The sequence below is a fragment of the Carcharhinus amblyrhynchos genome, chromosome 30 (genome assembly GCF_965287045.1).
Source record: "Carcharhinus amblyrhynchos chromosome 30, sCarAmb.v2.hapA, whole genome shotgun sequence".
In the NCBI taxonomy this organism is placed as follows: domain Eukaryota; kingdom Metazoa; phylum Chordata; class Chondrichthyes; order Carcharhiniformes; family Carcharhinidae; genus Carcharhinus; species Carcharhinus amblyrhynchos.
In genome coordinates this window covers 28,516,016-28,534,466 of record NC_137353.1, presented here as the reverse complement: position 1 = coordinate 28,534,466, position 18,451 = coordinate 28,516,016, and the positions used below count along the sequence as shown (strand labels likewise).

General features: G+C 43.4%; 1 protein-coding gene across 4 annotated transcripts in view; it reads right to left on the bottom strand.

The window, feature by feature from the left end:
- Positions 1 to 18,451, bottom strand: part of disp3 (dispatched RND transporter family member 3) — a 501,267-nt gene that overhangs the window by 275,004 nt on the left and 207,812 nt on the right. For all 4 annotated transcript variants that reach the window (XM_080214968.1, XM_080214970.1, XM_080214971.1 and 1 more), the window contains one exon: positions 1,937 to 2,059. The gene's annotated coding sequence lies outside the window, so the exon portion shown is untranslated. The remainder of the gene's footprint in view (positions 1 to 1,936; positions 2,060 to 18,451) is intronic.

Below are 18,451 nucleotides of genomic sequence, written 5' to 3'. Positions count from 1 at the left end.
ACTGAAGAATGACACTGTTTTTTAAGGAATTGCTTCAAAAGCTAACTGCACACCTCTCAAGAATCAGCTGTGTCTCGTAAAGATGAATATTATTGCCAGAGCGACTAACTGACGAATCTTGGAGGAGTCCAGCATGTCAATTTAACATCGAGAGTTAGATCTAGTTGCATGGCCTGGGGACAAAGCTTAACCCTTTGGAACACAAAGCCCCAAGAAGGTAAACAGGTCTTTCAATTCAAGCTTTAGAGTACACAGCTCGCACTGTGGAGAACTCCCTGGCAAGATAGGATATGATAGCTGACATCACTCCCCCTATTCAATATCATGTCTGGCACCATTCTGACATTCCCCATTAGGTTGCAGACCTTATTGTCATGCATTCTCTCTATTGCAATTTTGTGCTATGCAAAGTTGGACTTTATATTCTTTGGCTTGGGGGTGGTGGGGGGGGGAGCTGGAGGGTTGCGGAATGTGCAGGTCAGATGCCACGAGACAACAGAAGCTCAACGCTAATCATCCCGTTGAGCACAAAGAAAGCTATGTGGGGATTTGGCTGAAATGTCAGAGGGAGTGCTGTGAGGGAGAACAGAAATTCACATATGCAGTGGGATGCATTGGGATGGAAGTCACAGATGTGTGGGGCAATGAAGATCTGGACTCTGTGATGACTCTCCAGTGCTCACACTAGTGTTCTTATTCTTTCAGCACATGAATCACAATCAAATTGGCCTTTCCGCTGATCAGGATTGACCAGCAGCAAAGACAACATCGAGCTGCTGTACACGTCCAGGACCAGCGGCCTGCAGCTGTTCAGGGAGCAGGACCAACATGGAGGAGCAATATTGGAGACAATGTTGGCTAAAAATCTTCTGGCGTCAATGTTCCTACCTTCAGTTGTCTGAGCTGCAGTGCCAGACAAGACTGCTTCAGTCCCAAGGGACAATGCTACATGCTGCATGAGCTGGCACCCAATGGAACTGGAGGATACCCACTGCCTGTGGCCCTTAAAGTTACAGCCACTCTGAACTGATTCCTGATGTGGAGCTGATGGCGCCGGAAATCTAGTGGCCAGAGACACAGAAGGTGCAGGGCCCAGCAGGAAGCCTGTTACATGGCCTCTGCTTGAGCTTCCCTGCCTGCTGTTAGCAGCACAGCGGACTGGGGAAAATCAATCCTGTCTTTCGCAGAATCAACATTCTTCCATCTTTTGGTAAGATTTTGCCCAATGTATTCTGATTTACAATAGTAAACACAATGAATAAAGATCTTCAATTCTTCCATGTAACAAATCAACCTTTTCATTAAAGCAGCCAAAGTGGTGTTACTTTTTCAGGTGCTTATTATCCCAGGCACCAAGTCTGATATTGTAACTGTAAAGATACCTTAAAAATATAATGGCATTCCAGGTTTCATTTAAAAAGTGTAGATACAATGATAAATGCTCAGTGGATAAAGCTGCTCACTGGAAACATACAGACAAGGAAAGTCTCAGGAGAGGGAAGATAATCTTAAACAACATCATTAAGTAGATCATCTATGCATCAACACATTTTTATTTTTTGGACCATTATATGTTTGTTAGCTGCTGCATTTCCTGCATGCTGACTACTTCAAAACTATTTCTTGGTTGTTAGGCACTTCACTAGATCCTGAGATCATGAAAGCCACTATATAAATCCAAGTCTTAAATTCTTTCTAACAGTTGCTGTCCACTGACCTGATATAGAAAGGGTACAAAAGTAGTGAAGTGGAGCTTGGTAGAACTGGACACCACTGGAAACCCCTTTGACCAAATCATCCAATGGATCTCACCATTCAAGTTCACACATACAAAATTGGATGAGGAAGCAGCAAGAGACCACCCCAGGCCTGTGGAATTGGTCTCCAGCTTCAAGTCATCACCTTCAGAATAGGATAATAAGGAAGCTGGACTTACTGTCAACATTTGAATATGTGTTAACTTGTCTTCAGAGAATCTGTGACATCAGCCAGTAACGTTGCTGTAAAATTCCAGGATCAGGATCACAGAATCATAGCCGTGAATTTCCAAATGAATATTCTATTAATATAAATGGAGAGAAGGTTACATGTTAAAGAATCTTGAAATTGAAAAAAAAATCAATGTTTAATTTAGTACATCATAAAAGTAAGGAGATGAATGTAATACTTTAACCCGTTGTGGGGCCAAATTATTTTGTGTAGAAAATTTATGAGCTAATAATTGGAAATTCACAACAGAGGGAGAAATAGGTTATTTAATTAATGCGAAGTTGCTAATTGATGCCAAGTTTAAGGTACATATAATGTGATTATAATAATTGCATTGCAGTACTGACGCTGTGATGTTAAATTATCCACTAGCATACTTAAATTCACAATTCATTTGTAAACTGTAGATTTAAAAAAAAGACAGCATTCTTAAGATTACAAAGCCAAATGCTTAGTGGACCAGATGGACCCAAATCCATCTCCTTGCTTGACCCAAAAGCCAAATTCAGATTCCAATTGAATCCAATTCATGGTCCCCATAAGGAGAAAACTAGATCCAAGCTCTCAAAGCATTGTGCTCATCTTGGGCTTGATTTAATGGAGGGGATGGGTACTAAGTCCAGTGGCCCAATGGTAAGGTGCTAGTCAATGGAGGTGTTCCATCCTGGATGGCATAGCATTTCAAAGATTCTTATTGCTTCTTTCAGACAGATAAATGGTGAGAATTCCATGACACTCCTGACTTGAGCCTTGTAGCCAATGGAGAGAATCTTAAATGGACAGGGGGTCGGGGGGGGGGGGGGCGGGGGGGAGCGGTTTGAAGAAGTCATATAAGCTCAAATTGTTAACTCTGTTTCTCCACGGATGCTGCCAGGTGTGCTGAGTTTCTCCAGTATTTCCTATTTTCACGATGTTTTATTTTTAGAAGAAAATACTTTGTGGCCAATATTAGTGAACACAACAAAATAATTTGCATAGCTATTTTAATTTGGGTTCTGGGAGGCAGGTGTCTCTTAGTTACAATTGCATGGCTAGATCCTTGTAGTGGACCCAGTTCTTTGAGAGTCTGTCACCTGGATAAAATAACCAAATTTAACTTTGCAAGTGGCAGGGCCTGATTTACAAACAGGATTGTTTTCACATCTGAATTAACACAGAAATATCAAAGTGACTTCAAACATTCAAGTAGAGATTTGTGCTGTCCAATTTTCCGTGATCTACTACAGCTTTTTGCAGTGGGTGCTGCAATAATAAGCATAGCTTGCAACCTAACCAACTTGCAAACCTAGTGTGTGTCAGGAATTCAGAATGTATTTAAGCAAATAACAACCTATGACTGAAACCTAAATACTTGTCGGTTCTGGAGTGCCAACACTCCAGAATTAACCTGGGCCATTAGGAATTAAAGAGTAACCTAGGGGAAAAATCATTGACATACTTCTTTGAAGGTCTTCATTTATTAGTTATGGAAGTAATGGAGGTCAGGGTGGAGAGGCTTTATGCTGGGCAGGGTGATAGGGATCATGTAATGGAATCATTCAGAATATATCTAACCAGAATTGATCCATATATACCAATGGCCAGTGTGCCACTGTTTTATCTCTCTGGTCAAACAACATTCTGTCATTACCTCCACTATAATTTTACCAATTTATAAATTACAAAATCTTTCTATTCTCTTACACCATGAACTCAAACAAATCGCAAAGAAATTATGCACCATTGGAAGCTGACCCCACCTGTCCATAGCACAAAATTGTTAAGACCCATAGTTCATTCTGCAGTCTCATCTCTCAAAACATAGCAATATAGGAGGATACTGGTAAGTCCACAATTAAGAGTTGCAGTGTATTATTGGGACAAGGTATTTCATGGGGAACCAAAAATGGCTCAGAATCCATGGGAGGAATTTTATCACCTCACTGCACCTGTCATTGACGGAATGCATGCCGCCCTGCAGGTCCTCTACAATCATGGGGTGTCCTTTATTAATCAAAAGTGGTTCCAGTCCTTGAGCGTGCAGATAGTCTATTACCACCTGGCTAACGTCACGCAGGTGTGCGCACTGCGCGCAGGAAGTGTGCAGGATAGCTAGATTCTGCAGAGTTTGAACATCCCGGGCTCTTCAAGAATCACCCTAGGTTGCTGGAAATGTTTGAAAGGGGGACAAGGGCTACTGCTCAGATCATGGCTGATGACAGCAGTGTGGAGGCCCATGCTGCCACCCAGTTTTTCACTGAGCAGTGCAACGAGCACTTGATGATATGGTTCCACTTGGACCCCTCTTGCACTATCCTCTTTACGGTCCTTTAAGGGTCTCCTGCATCATTGTGGTCTGCTACGCTCTCCACAACCTGGCATAGCAGTGGGGAGACATCCTGGAGGAGGAAGTGGGGAACCAGGTGGACGCCCGAAGAAGTGGCGGACCAGGAGGATGTGGAGAACAAGGAGGAGGAAAAGATAGAGGATAGAGGACAAGCAGTGGCAAGGGTCTGGCACTGCAGGACGGTGAGGGAAGCCTTCATCATCACAAGGCTCTTCCACTAGTAGGCATGGAGTCTACAGCTCCAACCTCATCCACACCCCGCCAGCCCATGTTCACACTATTCACTATAGGTCCTACTTACACTACACCAGCGTGATGGGCCGGGGTTGGCTGTGATACCGAGTTCCATTTCCCAGGTAGGAGGGTGATAATGGCTCACTAAATGGCATGCTGTGATGCTATCCTGTGCCCTAGTACAACAGAAATCTGACTCCCACCTGATCTCAGACCACACACTGGCACCTGCGACAATGTGTGACTGACGGTCAGGGCACCACCGTGTAGCCAAATACCCCTGAGGTTGGGGAGTGGGGAGGAGGGGTGTGATTTAGATGTTCCAGCTTTCTCCTGCTCCCTCCTGTTATGGGCCGTCACCTCCTAATAGGGACAAATGGGAGGAGGGAAATTGAAAGCCTAATGGCTGGAAGGGTGTGGGGGTATTGGACGTGGGGACAGTCGCGTGGCATATGTTGGCACCATCCCTTGGCAGGAAGAGCTTGTGATGGGAGGGGGAATGGGGCGTACCACTGGAGTTGAAGGGAGATGCTAGGTGGTCAAGTGCTGGAATGCTGCAAGGTGTCAGGGAGTGGACCAATGTGGACATTCCAGTCACAACAGACAGTACCGATGCCAGGATAGGATGGATACTCATCCATGCTGCCTGAACAAAGTCATCATTTACTTTCGGCACTGGCTGCTTGTCCTGTGTGTCAATGCACAAGCACTGACAGCTGCTATCCACCGTTTCCCAGGCTTCATTGTAGGCGCAACACCTGGTCATCAGGGGAGGAAGATGGCTCATCTCTCCTTCACGGCATCTGGCAGCTGACCCAACTCTCCCTCTGAAGCATGGAACTGCTCTATGTAGTGCCATCTTCCTGGTGTGTCTGACTGTGGATGCAGTTAGTGTTTAAATGCAGCTCTCTCTTTGTTAAAGGTGCACAATTACGGCCACTTTGGGTGAGTCACAAACCTGGAGCCTCCATGACGGTGTGATTTTCATGCAGGCTCTTTCATTTCACTGAGTGTTGAAAGATTCTGATGAGGAATACGCCTGACACACTGATGCAGAACACTCCTGTTTTTTCGCCGTTATGACACTAAGAAATATTTTGGGAAAATTCCACCTCATATCTTTCTAACCTCAATCAGTTTCAATATTAATAAATTACAAGCTCTAACTTCAAAGCATATTTCCCATGGTCATCAATTCAAATAATTCACCTCTGTTAATTAATAATCAATATAATATATATACTTGATAAGCGTGAAAGATGAACAAACATGCATTTCAAAGGGAAATTACAGATTATGCAGTCTAAATAGCAGAAAGTGCATTTATCAAAGATGGGGTAAATATTGGAGATATGGACTAGAGGCTGCAGTTGGAGGAATTGACAGTTCAGGGAATTTAAGAGGTATTGTAATGTGGTTAGAAGTTAGAGATAGGGAGTAGGGAGACCAAAAAGGGAATTAAATACATTACGAGGATAAGGATATTAAATTTCAGCCATTGCAGGACAGGAAGTGGTTGGTAAGGATAGACATGATGGACAAACAAGATCCAATGCCTCTCATAAAATAGTTAAAAACTGAACTATTAATATTGTATCAGATATTTTCTGAGGAAAAGACACCATCAACTAACATAATGCTGATCGTAGAGTTCAGGAAGGTTGTAGGTTCAATACCCAGTTTTGTGCTCAGTTAACTCATCTTGGTTAGAGAGCAGTGTGGGTGCTAGATTTGGTTATAACTTTCCTGGGTTGCAAAGAAAAAGGAAGAAAAGTCAGCATCTGCTTATTAAACGTACATACTTTACAAGGAAACACATCTCTGCCTGGAATCCAACCTGAATTCTAAATATAGAATCAATATGGCACACAATGGCATCCTTAATGCAGATTGCACCATGTTGTGGTCTTAGTGTATGACAGCAAACAATCTACTGGCTTCCACACTTGGTAAGACAGATTTATTATGACTTGCAGAGGGGGGCAAGCCAGACTAAGGTCACCACTATCCTCTACATTTCTCTGAAAGAGATAAAAGCCAATGGAAAAAAAAAAGTGTGTTGCAGCAACTTGACAGCCAGAAGGAAGTAATTTTATTTTAGAAATCCCTCGACCTGAAATTATGCTGTGGGATATTAGTGTTTTAACAGTCCCCATGTTCACCTGGAATTGCTATTTCAGTGTAGGCAGTGACTAGGGGTCCTTAGAGACACAAACACATTAAAGATTAGCATTCCAGTACCTCACATTATAATTTCTATTTCAAATGACTTTTTATTGGGTTTTTAATAGGAGCTTTTCCAACAAGCGAGTGTATAGCTTCAGTTGGGGCTGCCCACACAAGGTTCTTCAAACCCTTTGCTTACACAGGAATTGTTTTTAAATCAGCTAAAAGCAGATTAAAACACTCTCTTCCCCTACAAGGACAAGTACAAAATCACATGGAGGTTGCCTAGATCAAAGCATTGGCACCTCCTAGAATATGTCACTTATCGACTCAAAGATATGTTTCTTATTATGTTTCCATCATTCAATCCATCCAGAGGATTAATGTCGACTGGAAGTCCATTGATTTGTTTGATCATTGGTGACCATTTACTTAGCATCAAGACATCACAAGATCCAAAGGTCCAAGAGGAAGAAAGAAAGCAAGCTGACCAAAGTGAAGTCCAAATACAGCTTACAAACAATTTGGAAAATCTTCAAACATCCAATTTAATTTTAGAACAATGGAAGTAAATATCATCGTTGCCAGGACTTGTTCGACAAAAATTATGCAGAAACATGTGACCTCCTGGAACAACAGCAAGGAGCCTACACTGTCAGGCAGAACAATCCAAGACTGCAAGTCAAGAGGGCAACATCCAAACCACGCAAGGCTGGCATCCATAGACAAATCCAGAAGGTAACAGCCAAGTAGTGGGAAGCGCGACATACACACACACATGCACGCACGTACATGGAATATGACAGTTGCAATAAGTGGACATGCTGTCAAAGCTTTTGTCTTGCACTCATCAGGCCAGATTCATAATAATAACAGATCTAAAAGGGAACCACAATTTATTCTGCATGAGGAGAGAATGCTGATTAGTTATCAAGGTGATTTTGATTGGTCAAGGCATTGTCAGGGAGAATGCATCAGGGGACAATTAACGACCAAGCTTTTGTTTAAATTCAAACTAGGCAGGTCAACTCTGGTCAAGGCATTGCCATGGGTAATGAACCAGCGACTGGCTACCTGCCAAGCTTTTGTTTCATTGAAAAAGGCACAATGCATGAACATGTTCTTTCTGACAGGGTCCTGTGTGTGAATATATGTAGCTTCTAGCACATAGAAGTGAGAACTCTGAGCCTGACTGATAATTGTTTTCAGTATTCACACAACCATCCCAAAAAGACCTACTGCCTACCACATAAATGTGAAATGTGGTATATGAATTTTGGTGCCAGGGCGATTCCAGCTGTATAGGCAATATTGGGAGGCAATGGCCTAGTAGTATTATCGCTAGACTATTAATCCAGAAACTCAACTAATGCTCTGGAGACCTGGGCTCAAATCCCGCCATGGCAGCTGGTGGAATTTGAATTCAATAAAAAGAAAATATGGAAATAAGAGTCTACTGATGACCACGAAATCATTGTCAATTGTCAAAAAAAACCCATCTGGTTCACTAATGTCCTGTAAGGAAGGAAATCTACTGTCCTTTCCTGGTTTGGCCTACATGTGATATAGATCCACAGCAATGTGCTTGATCCTCAACTGTTGGGAAACTAGGAACGGGCAATAAATGCTGCCCAGCCAGCAGCACCCATGTCCAACAAATGAATAAAAATGTCCTAATAACTTGGTGGATCATGCCAAGCAGCACATCCCTTTGGCTGCTTGCAACAGGCAAATATTGACTATACGCAACCCATATGTGCAAAACTCAGAACATAAGTGTCCATATGATTCTGCAATTGGACAACATTCACTAAAATATCCTGAATGTGCTAAGAATTACACTGACAAAAGCTCAAGTTAAATGTTCCTTGGTACGTTCTCCAATTGGCAGCCTTTTTTCATGCAATATAAATTGTTGTTCCCTTTGAGATGATAATTCTTGTGAATCTGTTTTGATAAGTGCAAAATGAATAGCTTTAACAGCATGCTGAAATTCCATACTACCAAGAAACCAATTGTAATTATCTTCAAGAAAAGAGATAAATCATACTGTGGAAACTATTAAGGTATTTTCCTGCTGTCCATAGCAGGGAAACCTTTAACACGTATGTTAGGAATGACCTATTTCCTGTGTCTGAAGATATCTTTCCAGAGACACATTCTGGGTTCAGGCCTTGCAAAGGAATCTCTGACATGGTTTTTGTTGCCAAAGAAATTCAACAGAAATGTTGTAAACAATACCAGGAGCTTTTGATTGCATTCATCAACCTGACCAAAGGATCTGACTCAGTGAACTGCAAGGCTCTATGGATTGTGCCCCATGTCATAATGTAACCAATAGTAACAGGCTATGAGGGTCAGCTGATCAGCTAACCTGCTAGACAATGTAACCAATGACAAAATGATGTGGTCGTTAGCTGACCAGATATAAATAGAAAGCAGATGGGGATTGCAGGGAACATCTGTGGCCCAAGTGGTGGTGTAATGAAGTTTCTTTACTAAGCCTTTTCTTTGATTAACTTTGTGAAGTTAATTCTTTATTGCTTGCTACTGGATATCCTTACTGCTAGATAAACATTGGTAGAAGAGGATGGTTGCAATCCACTGACCTCTTGGATATGGGCCCAGCACACTTTCACTGCACCACTCTACTCCTGGACATTGAGCCAGTGTTTATATTTTCATTAAGCTTTTCCTGCTGTTCTGATTATATTGCATTCTTCCACTCACTTGACTCAGTGGTATATATACCATTATGTCCATTTTGGGTAAGTGAACTTTTGAGGTAATGGCTTCATCTGCTGCCTCACTGTTACTTAGCTAGTCATGAGATTCCATCTTGTCTGTAGCCGTATGATCATCATAGTTGCTTAAGGTACGTGTATGTGACGTACAAGATATGACGTACAAAGTTAAAATTAAAGTTCTAACTCTGGAGAGCCTGAGTCTGGTTCTGCAGCGCAAAAGGGTGGGAGGAAGAAAAGGAGAGCGGTAGTGATAGGGGACTCGATGGTCAGAGGTACAGACAGGAGGTTCTGTGGTCAGGACAGAGACTCCCGCATGGTTTGTTGCCTCCTGGGTGCCAAGGTCAGGGATGTCTCTGACCGAGTGCACGGTGCTCTAAAGTGGGAAGGTGATCAGCCAGGGTCATGGTACACATCGGTACCAATGACGTAGGTAGGAGGAGTGAGGAGGTCCTAAAGAGAGAGTATAGAGAGCTTCGAAGGAAGTTAAAAAGCTACCGAGGGTAGTAAAGCTCAGGATTGTTACCTGTACCATGTGCCAGTGAGGGTAAGAGTAGGATGCTTGGAAGGATGAATACGTGGCTGAGGAACTGGCGTAGGGGGCAGGGTTTCTGATTCTTGGATCACTGGGACCTCTTCTAGGGTAGGTGGGACCTGTACAAGAGGGACGGGTTTCACCTAAACTACAAGGGGACCAATATACTTGCAGGGAGGTTTGCTAGTGTTATTGGGGAGCGTGTAAACTAGATTTGCAGGGGGATGGGAACCAGAGTGCCAGAGAAGATAGTGGAACAGGGGTAAAAAGACAGGTTAATTCATGCAAAATCACAAATGGAAGGGTTGAGTGTGGTGGAAATAATCTTTTAAGGTGCGTCTATTCCAATGCCAGGAGTTTTGTGGGGAAAGCAGATGAGCTGAAGGCGTGGATTGACACGTGGAAATATGACATTATAGCCAATGGTGAAACTTGGCTACAGGAGGGGCAGGACTGGCAGCTCAATGTTCCAGGGTTCCAATGTTTCAGGCATGATAGAGGAAGAGGGTTAAAAGGTGAGGGGATGGCATTGTTGGTCAGGGAAAATGTTACAGCAGTACTGAGGCAGGATAGATTAGGGAGGTTGTCTACAGAGGCCCTACGGGTGGAGCTGAGGAACAGGAAAGGTATGACCACATTAATGGGGTTGTATTATAGACCACCTAATAGTCAGAGAGAACTGGAGGAGCAAATAAAAAAAAAAGGGGGCTGCTTCATGCAGAGAGTGGTGGGAGTATGGAATGAGCTGCCAGATAAAGTGGTAAATGCGGGGTCACTTTTAACATTTAAGAAAAACTTGGACGGGTTCATGGATGAGAGGGGCGTGGAGGGATATAGTCCAAGTGCAGGTCAGTGGAACTAGGCAAAAAACGGTTCGGCACAGACAAGAAGGGCCAAAAGGCCTGTTTCTGAGCTATAATTTTCTATGGTTCTATCGTTCTAAAAGACTAAGTCAGTTAGGATTGTATTCATTGGAATTTAGAAGAGTGAGATGGGACCTCATAGAAACTGATAAAATTCTAACAGGATTAGACAGGTAGATTCAGAAAGAATGTTCCTGGTGGTAGGGGAATCCAGAGCTAGGAGTCATAGTTTAAGGATAAGGGGTAAACATTTTAGGACTAAGGTGAGGAGAAATTTCTTCATCCAGAAAGTACTGAGTGTGCGGAATTCACAACCACAGAAAGTAGTTGAGGCAAAAGCTTTACAGGGTGGCACCGTGGTTAGCATTGTTGCTCACAGTGCTAGGGACCCTGGTTTGATTCCCGGCTTGGGTCACTGCCTGTGTGGAGTTTGCACGTTCTCCGTGTCTGCGTGCGTTTCCTCTGCATGCTCCGGTTTCCTCCCACAGTCTGAAAGACGTGCTAATTAGGTGCATTGACCCAAATAGGCGCTGGAGTGTGACGACTAGGGGAATTTCACAGTAACTTCATTGCAATGTTAATGTAAGCCTTACTTGTGACTAATAAATAAGCTTTAACTTTTTGTGTGATCTGAGGAAGAAATTAGATATAGTGCTTGGGGCTAAAGGGATCAAAGGATATGTGGAGAAGATGGGATCAGGATATTGAATTTGATGATCAGCCATGATCAAAATGAATGGCAGAGAAGGCTCAAAGGGCTGAATGGCCTACTTCTGCTTCTGGCTTCTATTTTTCTATGACTGTGCTGGAAAGCTTTGAGCACACTAGATAGCATCCACCGCACTGTCAAATTTGATGCTAATTTTGTTGCAAATTAGAAAATGTCAAAGTGTAATTGAGAAATTGAGTGCAGTTGGAAGCTAAAATTAGGGTAAAATTTCTGAATAGGAAAGCAAAATGATAAAGGTCAGATAATCTATTACATGACATTTTTGAGGGATCAATCTTGGCCAGGAATCAGGAGGAATTTTGCTGCTGTTCTTTAAAATTGTGTTATAGAATTCTTTACATTCACCTAAAGGGCAGCTGATTCTTCTGTTTAATATCTCGTGTGAAAGATGGTACTTGTTAAACACTGCACTGAAATGTCAGCTTGATTGTGTTGGAGTGGGGAGTGAACTCTCAGTCTTCTTGGTGCTGCCACTGAGCCATGGTTGACATGGGTTGGCCATTTGCTTGACATCACAAAATCTCTTAAAATTGTCTCAAGATTCTTTGAATTAAAAGATATAGGCCTTTCCAAATTAACATGCTGATCCTCGTTCTAAAGATAAGAAATATCACATTTAAATGAGTATAAATTGATAAAACAACTTGTTCAACAATCATAACTGGAAAGGCTGTTGACCTGGCAATTGCTCAATTTATTTTGGCGTAGGTTAATGGCCATGCAATGTTTGTAAATGTTTAATGATCCAATTTAACAATCTCCAGTGTTACTGACTCTGATTGGACTATTGAAATCAAAAATAATGATATTGATGAATGCTGAAGTTGCAACAGCATAATAGATCCGCTGACTATAAGTTGCACAAACTTCCTTCCAATCTCTCAGGGGGCAATTCTCCCAAGGAAGTTCTAAGTGCTGAATTCGCAGGGAAACCAGCGTAAATCACGACTTTTTCTTCAGTGGGAATTCAGACAAGATGCTCCCACACACCGTGCAATCCAGGGGTCACAATCAGAAATATCGTTAAAAGTTTGGGTGGATGGGGGGCAGGGCTGAAGTCTGACAGTTCCAAGCCTCTGCACATGCGCAATGGCCCCGAATGATCAGCCTGCACTTTGTTGGCCAGCTCGATTGCTGACCAGCCTAGGACCCTTTCAGTGCTATCCCTGCCCCCATCCAGGAGCACCTTGATATCCAGCCTCCCCCCCACCCCCCCTCCCCCTGCAACCCCAGCTGGCTCTGTCCCTAGACACCTCCTCTAAGCCCCACCCCTATGCTCTGCCCCTTGAAACTGCCTGATGCCCGGTGGGCAATGCTAAGTGCCCCCCGGGTATGGGTACTTTGCCCTTGGGGCAGTGCTGGGAGCACAATCTGGCAATGTAGGGTACCCATGCCCACAGGGCACGCCATCCACTGTCTGGCCCCCTGGGGTGCCTTGATTGCCCCCCCTTCATTCCAGCAGGGTCTCCCGCTAATTCCCCAAAAGTGGGGAGCTAGTCTGAACCCCACCAGAGTGGAATTCTACTGATAGAATCTCCCACCCTATCAAGCCCAGAAACTTCAGTCCTGGGCCCAATAATGAAATTTAAATAACATTATGATTAAAATTAATTACTTGCTGGTCCTGTGAGTTTCCAGCATGGTCCCGACCACGCCAGAAACACATACGTGAATCGGCCCACACACGATTCTCTCGGCCTGACACACTAAAAAATTAGCACGACACATGGGAGAATCACCCCCTCAATCATTACCACCAAGAAGCACAAGGACAGCAGATGCAAGGCGACACCAACACCTACAAGTTTCCTTCTAAGTCGCAGCATCAAACATCTAGAATTTCCATCCAAACAGCACTGTGGATTAACTTACAACACGCAAACTGCAATGGTTCAAGGCGGCAGTACACAACCAGTTTCTCAAGGGCAATTAAGGATGAGGAATAAGTGCTAGCCTAGCCAGCAACACATCCTGTGAACAAATATAAGCACAATTCCATCTGATTTTGCATTCTGAACAGAAATTTCTAAAATGTAAGCTGTACAAAGAACTTTTTTTTAAAATGAAAATATAACATCTCCACTTGATTATCTTTCTTTAGAGACAGTATTAGTTATTAGGGTTTCCAACAGCAAAAGTGAACACCAGTTGATAACAGTAGAATAATGTGGTTTCAAGATCCACTCTATAATCTAGGCTGACAGTCCAGGAAGCTACCAAGTGAGTTATGCATTATTGCTGCTATTTAAATGCACACTTTGTTTTAGCTAGCCAATTTTCTAACATCTATTCCCTGACTTTAACCACCCTTTCTGGCAGCCTATTCTAATAGTTGATAAGTTTTGTTTTGCCTGCAAGGGGAAATTAATCAATACCTATTCTTCCATTGGAAGTCAAAAGTAAATTCTGATATCTTGATAAATGACATTTCCTGTCACCTAGCTCACTTTCTTACCAAAATAAATTGTTTTCCAGTTGCTTGAACCATCTGTTTGCTTCTCAGACTGGAAGAAAGAAATTCTCCAAATGTAATATAATAGTTTAATACACTTAGAGATTTGGGGATTTGATATATTTGCATCCCTGCATCATCCTGACAGTATGATTCTGTGGCTAATAAAGATATTCTTAGACCTGACAAGTTGTACACTTAAATTCAGCATTACACTCAAAGAGAGTTTGGGTATGCACTGGGGTCATGAGTCTTTCACCTCTGGCACTTGGGTTCAAATCTTGTCTGAATAATAAGCTAAATACTTCTCTTTGGTTGGCAGCAAGAGTGCTATATAAAATACAACTTGATTGCACCATCTTCACTCCTCATGGACATATGCTCAAAGCAAAGAAAGTTAAACTTGAAATTAATTAGCCATTTCAAAAAGGCCACGGGAGAGCTTGAGAGAAATGAAAAGTTGAGCTGCTTTGCTGAAGCAATGTACAAATAGCCTTTATGCATTTTTATGTTTATTCTTTCATGGGATGTAGGTGTTGCTGGCTGGGCCAGCATTTATTGCCCTTCCCTAATTGCTCTTAAGGGGACATTTAAGAATCACATTGCTGAGGATCTGGAGTCCAACGACAGCCAAACAGAGAAAAATGGCGGATTTCCTTCCCGAAAGTGTAATAGTGAACCAGATGGGTTTTTCCAACAATCAATTGTTTTACGATCAGTAGGTTGTTAATTCCAGATTTTTTTTATTTTTACAACAATGAAAATTGGTTTCATGGTCATGATTTGACTTCCAAATTGTTATTAAATTCAAATTTCACCACCTGTTGTAGTGGGATTTGAACCTGGGGTCCCCAAAATATTGCTTTGGGTCTCTAGAACGCTAGTGCATTATTTGCGTCATATTGGCGTGGGAGTGGCTGATGCTGACCCAGCAGGCAGGAATTTCCCTCCTAAGGCAGCAGATGGAGACCAAGATTGTTTCTGGGTCCCAAAATCACCACTAAAGCACTCAAAGTGATATTCCCTGGATCAGCTAATTAATGGCCAGAGGGTGACTTTGTTAGCAATATCAACGATAACCCAATACCATCAGAGGCTAGGCGCATAATTCAATTAAGGATAATGGACATGCTCTCGAAGATGAAGGACCGAGGGCCCATCAGTTTAAAGTTTTATTTAATTAGTGTCACAAGTAGGCTTACATTAACACTGCATAACATTACTGCGAAAATCCCTCAGTTACCACACTCCGACGCCTGTTCGGGTACACTGAGGGAGAATTTAGCATGGCCAATGCACCTAACCAGCTTGTCTTTTGGACTGTGGGGGGAAACCGGAGCACCCAGAGGAAACCCATGTGGACACGGGGAGAACGTGCAGATTCTGCACAGACTGTGACCAAGCATCGTACCTGGGTCCCTGGTGCTGTCAGGCAGCTGTGCTAACCACTGTGCCACCATGCCCTTGAAAAGGGAAGCAGGTTGCAATAGTAATTCTCAGGGAGAGTGTGCCTAAAATGAATGCACCCTTCTTCAAAAATTTGAATGGAAGTATTATCTTGCAACTAGTCCACCACTGAGAAGGGTTGGCCATGGGGTAAGGGCAGATGTGAGTAATTCCCATACAGGGTAGCTTGTGGCGATTCTTCACTCAGACAGGAAGGAAAGGCTTCTAGCCTGCAGCATTGCTCAGCACTGCCCATCCCTACCCCCACACTCTCCAGGAGACCACCCTCAGCAAGCTAAACTGTTGCCCGTAGGAACCTGGAGGTCAACAGGGGTTTTCCAGTTGGCTATCATTACTTGGCCTCAATAGGCTCTAAATGAGCTTGGTCAGCTATCCATCGGTAACCACTATGCAAGCAAGTAGCCCTGCTGCCCCTCATACTGCCTCAGCAAAAAAACAGCTCTTACTGGCTGGGCTCTTTTAAATTTCTGGCTATCTTTAGTTCCAAACTAGACAGGATCAAAATCTTGTCCCACAGGTTTGAAATGGATAAAGTGTTACTATGTGTCCCAGCCATGTTGGTACATTCGACTCAACAAACACAAGAAATCCATGGAAAATATTATTCAAGAGGTTCTCTCTTTGAAAAGCATTATGAAAAGTATAATCACCAATAAATAACTCAAACACAACAGATGGCAGATGGAAATTTCACTGAGACATTCTCCTATTCTGCAACCTTGATTTCAATAGAAATTTTATTTGTTTCAGCAGGGTGTTAGCTGATGATAACATAATGGGGACAGAAATTCAAAATTCCAGAATATTAATTTCTCTTGTGTATACACACAAACCTCCCTTTAATGTCACTCAAAAAGAATTGCAATCATTCACATCGAACCGTCTTTATTTTCAACATTAGACTGGCATCACCAATGCCTGTTCTATCACATGATTGTCAGAGTTCTACTAAACTAATACACAATGGTAGTTTGTGTATATATTTACAGCACTACAATGCAATTCATGATTCTGATTTAATATGAAAGCCACAGACTGACTTGACAATTCATTGTCTCAATTGTAAAGAAATTTCCAATGCAAGACTTTGGGTAGATGTCATGCAATATTTCAGCTGGCAGATATAGGCATGGATCGGCAACGAGTCCACCAACAATTATGCTGCTTGTTGAGTGGATTAAATCCACAATTGACCAAGATTTTGGTTGTGATTCTTCCAAATAATTCTACATGTCGAATTTGCGTGAAAACCAGAGTAAATCATACAGGTTTTTTTTCAGTGGAACTTCAGAGAAGAATCTCATACTCTAGTACACTCAGCAGTGCATACCGTGATTCACTCCTGAATTCAGGAGGTGGGGCCTACTTCTGCTGGAAAGGCCAGCAGCATGGTGTCGAGTAGGCCATTGCACATGCACCAATCTGTCAGCGCCGAGATCGGCACATGCGCAGTGGCCCCTGTCTTCCAGCATCCTGATTGCTGGCCAGCTCAATCACTGGGCAGCCCTGCAATCCCCGCAACGCTGGCCCTCGCCCCCACCCCCCAATCTCCACCACCCACACCAACTGTCCAGACCACCCTTTCAGAGCCACAAGCCCTCCAGCAGGCTGCCCCCATCCAGATGGCCACACCTGATCGCTGGCCTCGCTCCCGCCCCCACCGATCACAACTGCAGAGTGGCAGTGGGGCCCTCTTGGTTCCATCTGTCATCCTTTGTGTAAAGGTCAGCCTTAGATGCATACCTGTAGATGGGTGTTGTTTACTCAGTGTGGAGCACCTCTTCTGAGGAGAACAGGGAACAAGAAAGAGAAGACCAAGTGGTCGCAAGCATCCACCTCAGGCAGAGATGCAGGCACAGGATCATGAAGAACAGCAGAGAGAAAGAGGAACACATACCCACAGGGGACGTCACTATCCCACTGTCAAGGTATACACACAATGTTCAAACTACTTGGAGGTGTCAGTAGTCCAGTGTCACAGAAAGCTACAGCTTTCAAGGGAAACTGTGATGAGCATACGCGAGACGATTGGCCTAGAAATAGCCTCCAATTGTGTGGGTGGACACCTAATACCAGTAGTTCTGAAGGTCACTATGGCACTAAAATTTTATGCTTCCAGATCATTCCAGGGTACAGTAGGTGATCTTTGCAGAGTCTTGCAGTCAGCTGCACATAGCTGTGGCAAGCTGGTGACCAACACTGTTCCGGCATATTAAAACACTCATTAATTTCAGGACAGACCAACGTGCATTTGTGAACAGGAAGGGATTCCATTCAGTGAACGTTCAGGTAATCTGTGACCACATGAGAGGTAGGATACTGACAGCTATGCCCTATTTGCACTGATGAACTTCACGGTTGACTTCTGAGACCTTAGCAGGCTCCATCTGGAACAGTTTGCTCAGCAACATGGCTGGGCATTCCTCATTCACCATGGACCCAGAGGATGGTGCGGTGACTGGCAGAAAAGAGATACTACTCCCATCTGTGGTAGGTGGCCCCACAGTCCATAGGCAGCTTGTCTGTCATTGTTGGTGAGTCCTCACCTTCCTGCTCACTGACAAAGGATGGGCACCCTCAGAGAGAGTGGGTACTGCAACCTTCTCCCATGCAGTGTGCAGATGGGTGGGGGCAATATGGAGGAGGGTCAAGGTGGACATGGGGACAGTAATAGGTGTGAACTCGGACGCAAGGGAAGATACATGCAGGTTGATGATAATAGGTACAAGACAAATGGAGAGAGGTTCAAGGGTGACAAAGGGAAGAGGAATGGTTACATTGGGTGGATAAAGGGTGAAGTGAGGAGGCTGGTGGGTAACAAGGGGAGGGTAAAAAAATTATGAAACAAGTCTCTAATGTTACATGCCCCATCTTGGTAGTCTCCCTGTGCAAAGCACTCACTGTAAAACTGCTATAGATTGAAGTGGGAGGAGGGTCTTTTGAAT